Genomic DNA, 7,726 nt, shown 5'->3' with positions numbered 1-7,726 from the left:
TATTCCTCACTTGCAAAAAATTCATAGAATCATTTAGGTTGGAAAAGACCTGAGATCATCGAGCTCCAACCTATGACTGAACACCACCTTGTCAAGTAGACCATGGCACTCAGTGCCACGTCCAGTCTTTCCTTAAACAGCTTCAGGGACAGTGACTCCAACGCCACTCTGGACAGTCCATTCCAATGTCTAATGACTTTCACAGTGAAGAAATTCTTCCTAATGTCCAATCTAAACGTCCGCTGGTGCAATTTAAGATTATGTCCTCTTGTCCTGTCACTTGTTGCCTGGGAGGAGAGGCCGACCCCCACCTGGCTACACCCTCCTTCCATGCGGCTGTAGAGTGATAAGGTCCCCCCTGAGCCTCCTGCTCTCCAGGCGGAACAACCCCAGCTCCTCAGCCGCTCCTCGCTGGACATGCTCTCCAGAACTGCTGTGAGCCTCGGCTCTGCACCTGCTTCTCTGCTCCCACGTGCGACGCAGCCGCTCCCGGCAGCTATTTCTGTCACCGGGGAAGGGCCCGGTCCCGGCGGGGACGTGTCCCGTGCCGAACTCGCTATCCCAGCACAGCAGACCGGCAGCGTGCTCCTCCTGCTCCTCGCTCCGCCGGCATCACTTTAACTTTCCTGCGGGAAGGGGGTGCCTGCGGGCTCGGCTCTCCCGGGGCCGCCGGCTCCCCGCTGCCCGGCCCTCCCGGGGGCCGCACCCCCGGGGCCGGGGGCCACGCCGCCCGCCCATTCATCCTGCCCCTGCGGGCGCTCTCCCTCGCCGCCTCCCCTCTCCCTCTTCCCTCCCGTGCGCGGCCCCACCGGTTTTGTTCCCCCCGCGCCGGCACCGGCAGCCGCCGCCGCCCCCCGCGCGGCGGGGGCTGGACAAGGGGAAGGCCCAGGCCCGATGCCCAGGGGGAGGGAGGGAAGCGCGCCGGGCCCGGCCGGCGGGAGCGGGGGGCGAGCGGGACGGGGCGCCCGCACTCACCGTTCGGCACCTCCGGGACGGCGGGCGCGGGGCCGGGGGGGCCGGGCCGGGCTCCCCCCGCCAATGGCGGCGGCGGCGGCGGCGGGAGGCGGGGCCGGGTCACGTGCCGCGGCCGCGGCGGCGGGGACGGGGGCGGGGCCGGGCCGCACCGCCCCCCGCGCCCGCCGGTAGGGGGCGCTGCCGCACAGGGGGCCCGGCCGTGTCTGGGAGAGCGCAGGGCGTTTGTCCGGCGCGGAGAGAATTCCAGAGTCGCAGAAACACAGTCACAAAGTCACAAACTAGGCTGCAAAAGACCTCTGGGATCCTCGACTTGATCAAACACCACCGTGTCAACAAGACCATGGGCTCGGGGCCATGTCCAGTTTTCCTTAAACACCTCCAGGGACGGTGACTCCACCACCTTGCTGGGCAGCCCATTCCAACAACCAATTACCCTCTGAGTAAAGAAATTCTTCCTAATATCCAGCCTAAAAATCCCTTGATACCGTTTAAGACTGTGTCCTCTCATCCTGTCGCTGGTTGCCTGGGAGAAGAGCCTGCTGCAGCCTCCTTTCAGGTGACTGTAGCGGGTGGTAAGGTCTCCCCTGAGCCTCCTCTTCTCCAGGCTGAACAACCCCAGCTCCCTCAGCCGCTCCCTATAGGACACCCGCTCTATCGCTCTTCTCTGGATCTGCCATTAATATCCTTCCCGAACTGAGGGGCCCGAAATGTATGCAGGATTCCAGGCGTGGATTCACCAGTGCCAAACAGGCCACGCCTCAGGTACTGTGTGTCCGGTTCTGGACCCCTCAATTCAGGAATTGCTTTTTGTCTTTTGGGTTTAGCCGTGCTTTTTGTCCAGTATGGAAAGAATGACAGACTCACAGAATCACAGAACCAATTAAGTTGGAAAAGACCTCTGGAATCAACCTGTGAGTGGGCACCCCCATGTCAACCAGACCACGGCACTGGGTATCATGTCCAGTTTTTCCTTAAACAACTCCAGGGACCGTTGCTCCCTGGAGGTGTTTAAGGAAAGACTCTCCGGAGGCTGAAGGGCATTTTGTTAGGACAGAAGGTGGGGGTAACCCAGGTTCTTGTTACTAGATCCCTTGGGGCACATTAGTGTGAAACGACACTGAATGATCCGTATTTGTAAATAAACAAAGTAGGGTTTATTATAGAACAACTTGGCTGCAAAGGAAAACAGGTATGGAGCTGTTTTGGTGGTTATTATCTATAGTAATACAACGTGAAAGCATTGCAGTGTGAAAGTGCAGCAACATCACCCAAGGACACACACAAGGGGGAAGAAATAGAAAGGACAAAAGAGGAGAGGAAAGGAAAAGGAAAAGGAAAAGGAAAAGGAAAAGGAAAAGGAAAAGGAAAAGGAAAACAAGAGTGTGAGGATCTCACCACTCTAAGCCTCACAACAAGACTTGATCGCTGTCCAGCAATCGTGGTCGAGTGATGAGGGAAGTCCCGAAGAAGTGGTGGGGAGGAGTCGGCGGAACACATAATCTCTTGGGTTTATATTCCCTCTGGTTCAGGTAAATATAAATCAGGTGCCTCCTCAGGACTAGGGAGCTTCATGTGATACTGTAGATCATGGCGCAGTTGAGTGAGTTGTGCCCCATTATGTCCCATCAGCAGAGATGAACCCGCTTAGGTCACACTTCAGTTCCCTGGCATTTCCCAGGGGGAGGAGGGCAAGCCCCACAGCCCAGTGGTTTGTGCAAGGAAGCTCAGCTTAGCATGACAAGGGGCACAATTTTCTCCACCGGATCCAGCTCTTATCTCGCTCACAGCCCATCATTCACCCTGTGCCTTATCAGATCAGAGGTTTAGCCATTACACAACTAAAAGTTCACCTACTCCCTGTCAACCAAGCACCCTGGCATCTCCACAAATGAAGAGTGTTTTGAGTAATTCTCTCTGAATAGTTCCGTCTCTCGCATGTCCTCATTGCTCTCTACATCTTCCAGAGGAGAAAAGCGGAGGGAAAGATGCTAAGCTTTTCTCCCTGGTACCCACAGAGAGGATAGGTAGGAATGGCTCAGAGCTTCATCAAGCAAGGTTCGGGCTGTAGGTTCGGCGGCATTTCCTTACCAAGAGGGCAGTCTCTGTGACAGGCAGCATTCAGCAGTGATCTGTTGCATCCCCTGGCTGCTTGGTTAGAAACAGTATTTTTTGCCAGTCGTATCTAAGTTTCCAACAAAAACAATCCTGCCTATGCTCTGAAAATGTAGTGGAAGTGTAGGGATTAACTACAATTATTGATTGATGAGGAATTTATTTCTTTTTTCCATATCTAGATGTCATGGAGAAATCTAGCACTGCAGGCTAGATACCCTCCAGGTCTTCTGTGTAGTCATGTTCTAGGCTCATATCTCTTTGACTACAGGTTATACATTCATCATTGGGGATTGTGGTTTTCCCATGACTAACAAAACCCAACTGGTTGTTTCCATCCAAGTCTTGAGCTAAGAATATTGTTGCTACTCATCCCCTTGTACTTGCATTTTATCTGGTTTTTATTACTCAAAATGCTGACTCCTGCTTTGTTCATTCATGGAAATAGCTGTAAAGTCAACCCAAGGCCAATTAATAACCTGTCATTTTCACTTGATCCTGAGCTTGTCATCTCTTTCTGGTTTGCCAGTGCTTTCATTCATCTTACAGTTTTAAAATTAATTTCCAGCTACTGTAGTTAATAATTTCCATTGAGAATGGAATCAAACACTTAATTAAATTCCAGACAAACCAGGTGTACACCATTTATTAGGTTTCTTCATAGACAGACTAAGTAAACTTTTTCCATGCTATTGTTACCTGTAAGTGATTTGGAGTACTTGGAGGATTTCCTTTCAACCTAGTGAAGAAGTTTTCTCAAAGGAGGTAAAGAAATCCCACAGAAATTTTTTTCTGGATTAGCAATTACAGAGCATAGGTAAAGAACACATCTCAACTAACCACAATGAATAACTTTCTGTTAATAGATTTTTTTTTACTGTATGGTTAAACTTCCTTTTCTAACTTGTTTAGAACTTTTTTTCCTTTTCATCTAGGGATTAAATTTGATTTATGAAATCATGCTAAAGTTTCATAAGTCTCCCCTCTTTCAGTTATATTATTGTGAAAAACACTTGAATATAGTTTGCAGCTCTAGATTATTTTTTTATAAGCAACATGTAAAATATTACCATATTCACCTGTGAAGTCTCTCAGTAAAAATGCCAGCAGGCTTTTGAAGGCATGGAGTTTAATCATCCAAGACAGCTATTTTTTCATTCAATTCCTTCCCTTAGGCCTTTAAATTACTTTCTGAAATGGCCTTTTTCTTATTATGCATTAGTAACTGTAACAAATACAGCAATGAATGTTACCTAACACTGTAGCTATGAAAAGCTCACAATTCATTGGAGATACATCTAAATACCCTTGATTATATTTTTACCTTATGTGACATATTCCCAAATGTTTTCCTCCTTGTTATTTGATCCTTAATTTAGGAACTTAAAAGTTTCCAATATACAAGCAACTTTAATCTTTGTATTTCAGGTTGTTGTTAAATGTTAAGGAAACAAGACTGAGCCTATTCAGCCCTGAAAGTGTTTTCATTTCTCCTTTGATACCCTGATTTTCTTGACTGAATGCTGGAGAACATAATTGTACACATAGTCTTGTTTCTGGATGCTGATGACCTTCAACAGCTGTCAAAACTGTGCAAGAACTTCCAGCAGGTAATGTCATATATTGGTGCCCATATTCAAGTTTATTGTTAAGAAACAAGGTGAGATGGAACTTCCCTTCAGCTTCATCCAGCAGAACCATCTGAGTTTCTGCACAGCCAGGTATAGGGAGCAGCACAACACCCACATACCCGAGCACAGATCTATAGTAACAGGCCAAGTCCTCCCTGTTTGGAGGACAATCTAAAGCCAAAGCCCCTGTGTGGCCAGCTGGAGCCCACCAGAATTACTTTTCAATCTGTTCATTAGTTTTGGCAACTGAGATCCTGGCAGAAGAAAAAAAAAATTAAAACACCAATACCATTAAAGACCCAGCCCCTGCCCAGCCCCTTTCAACTTCTATGCAGAATCTTCATATTTGATTCTAGACTATATCAACATTTTTAATAGAAGGGGAAAAAAGAATTACCTGTTTCTGCATGTTTTGTATCTTCTGCCTTCTGCATATGCTGGGAGCCATTTATGGATCTTGCATGGACCATGAGTCTATGTGCCATTTTTGCAAATCTTTACCCTTTTGGAGTGTGTTGGACAATTTTTTTTTTTAATAATCCAGGTTTAATTGGAATTGAGCAAAGAGCACTGCAGTCCAATGTCTTGTGTGTTTGTGTCAATTTGAATCAAAATACTGTAATATTTATGTGATAGTAATGAGCCTCTGATAGTATTTATGTAATTGTAGATGGGATATGAAAATGGGGCATATTCAGGAGATCAGGTGTGCTCTAATGAAGTGTAAATCACAAAATATACCTGGAAAATATTTATTTTTTAGGTTATGTAACAATGAAGATGTTTGGGAGAGGGTTTAACTGCTAAGAGGGAAACCAGCACTTGGTAAGATGACATTTTCAGTCTTCAAGAACATCAATGAAAAGCTCAAGTGGAGACACAAAAGACAGAGTGAATGCCTCTAAGTCACTTAAAAATTATCAGATAAGATTCTGGTTTCCCATTTTTTTCTGATATTTTTTCTTTCTAATGAAACAGTTATAAATAAGTAACTTGAGAATTTTAAGTCTCTCCTTTCATCATATAATACTCAAACAGCACCACCAACTCACAATAATTTTCCCCAGATTTTCAACATTCCATCAGGTTTGGGGTTTCTTTTTTAGGCATATTTTATTCTGATGTTCAATATTATTTTGTGCTCAATGAGTGGGTTTTGTCGTGTTCGTATTTCGGGCTTTTGTTTGGGCTGTTCAGGACTAATACTGCAAATAAATGCCAGCAGAGAAACTGCCTTCAGCATGAAGAGTAGTGTTGGCTTAACCAAGGATGGACCTCCAAAGACTCTCCAAAAACAACTTTCAGCCATTTGGTTTTAAATGAAAAGAAGCAACAGAATGTATTTATAAACTGAATGCAAAGTTGTCAGTACAATGTTTGGAGTTGAATAAGCTTCTCTTTAAAGCTGCAACAAGCACAAATGCAGGGATTTTTACAGAATATTTATATTCCACATCAGTTTCCAGTAACACAATAGATCACAATAGAATGGAGCCCAATCTCCATTTGACAGACAGAGTGATTTCCATCTTCCTAAATGTCAATGACCTTTGAATTCAAAAAGAAACAGGGCAACAGAAATTTGGTGAAGCTCTCTATATGTAGAACATTATATTTGAAAAGCAAGAAAACAGATGGCACTGAAGTCAGCTGTGATGTAACCAGACACAATTCCCATTCTGTGGGGATGCTGTCTCTACTTTCAGCTAAGCTGAATTTTCAAAACAAAGTTACTATTGTGGCAATGAAGCTCTCACGCCACGATGAGTTTGCACAAAGGCAGGCAGTAAGCCTGCATTTATTTGATGTCATCGGGAGAAGCATAAAAGAACAAGTGAGCACAGAGCAGGTGGCAGCTCCTCCAGCAAGGGAAGCAAGCTCAGGCCCTGCTGCATTCCTGTGCAGGAGACACTTGAGCAGGGACTTGGAAATGTATTTGCTGCTTTAGCCATGGTACTTTGCAGCATTCCCATGAGGTACGTGCTCAATTCCAGTGGGCAGTCTTCCCTGCAGATATGGCTGCACAAGCTCCCATCCCAAACCTGATTCCTGTTTCCACAGGCACAGGCTGTCCTGCTGGCACTGCCCAAGATGACCATGAGTGCAGAGAGGGGAAGCTCAGTAATGATGTTTTCTCTGTTTTAGGAGGGGTCACACTGTAGCAGAGAGCCTGCAGGCAGCACTCCCATGCACCCTGGGCTCCCGGTGTTCCTGGGGCTGCCTTGCTCTTCCTGTCTCTCCTGAGCTGCTTGTGGCAGGTGTAGTTGGCCATAGCAATGCTCAGATCCTGCTGATGGTGGCAGCGGATCCTGCTGATACTGCCCCTCTCAGATGTGGCAAGAAAAGATGCCAGTACCTGCTGCATAAAAGAGGTTGTCCCAAGGGTTCCAAGAGTGGCACTGCCAAGCCATCAGGCAGCTTGGGATGCAGCTCAGGCCGCAGCTGCATGCAGATGTTGATTACTGCACTCTCCACATCCAAATCTGGGTGTCCTGAATATTCCTTCCATGTGACTATCTAAGTCAAAGGGCAGATTCTTTTTCTCTGCCCCTTTGGGCAGGAGTCTGCATTCACGAGAACACAAAAATTTGTCAAAAGGCTGCAAGAATTTCTGTCTTGACCTGGATCTCCAGCTTGATCTGATGGACACAAGTGTTTAAGCACTGACAGTTTTTACTGAGATGAGGTTTGAATATGAAGACCCAAATGGAAAAATACTGCAAAATTCCTGTGTTTAGTTAGTTCTCTGTAACACTGTCAAGACGTGCTCATAACCAAGGAACTCGGGTGCAAATGGAGAAGCCCAAAAGCCAAACGATATCAAACTCAACTAGTGAGCGTATGCAAAATCTTAGCTCCTGTATCCTGCTGGTCCCCTTCACAGGTGACACACATCCCCTGCTCCACTCACCCACAGGTCATCCAAAAAGGTGGGAAATGCTTTTGAGCAGACCCTCATCTGGTGAAAATCCCAGCTCTGCCCAGCTCTACTGCAGAATTTCCCTGAT

The 7,726-nt window shown here is 46.7% G+C and overlaps 2 long non-coding RNA genes across 2 annotated transcripts; one reads left to right on the top strand and one right to left on the bottom strand.

The window, feature by feature from the left end:
• Positions 1-195: 195 nt before the first annotated feature.
• Positions 196-1,220, bottom strand: LOC137468467 (uncharacterized). The gene is made up of 2 exons (XR_010995953.1): positions 972-1,220; positions 196-621 (listed from the first exon to the last, which is right to left on the bottom strand). It is a non-coding gene; the product is annotated as an uncharacterized lncRNA (long non-coding RNA).
• A 4,263-nt stretch (positions 1,221-5,483) lies between these two features.
• Positions 5,484-6,056, top strand: LOC137465852 (uncharacterized). Its single transcript, XR_010994857.1, has 2 exons — positions 5,484-5,543; positions 5,916-6,056. It is a non-coding gene; the product is annotated as an uncharacterized lncRNA (long non-coding RNA).
• The last annotated feature ends 1,670 nt before the right edge of the window (positions 6,057-7,726 follow it).

This window comes from Anomalospiza imberbis, chromosome 2, assembly GCF_031753505.1.
Source record: "Anomalospiza imberbis isolate Cuckoo-Finch-1a 21T00152 chromosome 2, ASM3175350v1, whole genome shotgun sequence".
In the NCBI taxonomy this organism is placed as follows: Eukaryota; Metazoa; Chordata; class Aves; order Passeriformes; family Viduidae; genus Anomalospiza; species Anomalospiza imberbis.
This window is presented reverse-complemented; position numbering and strand designations above follow the sequence as displayed.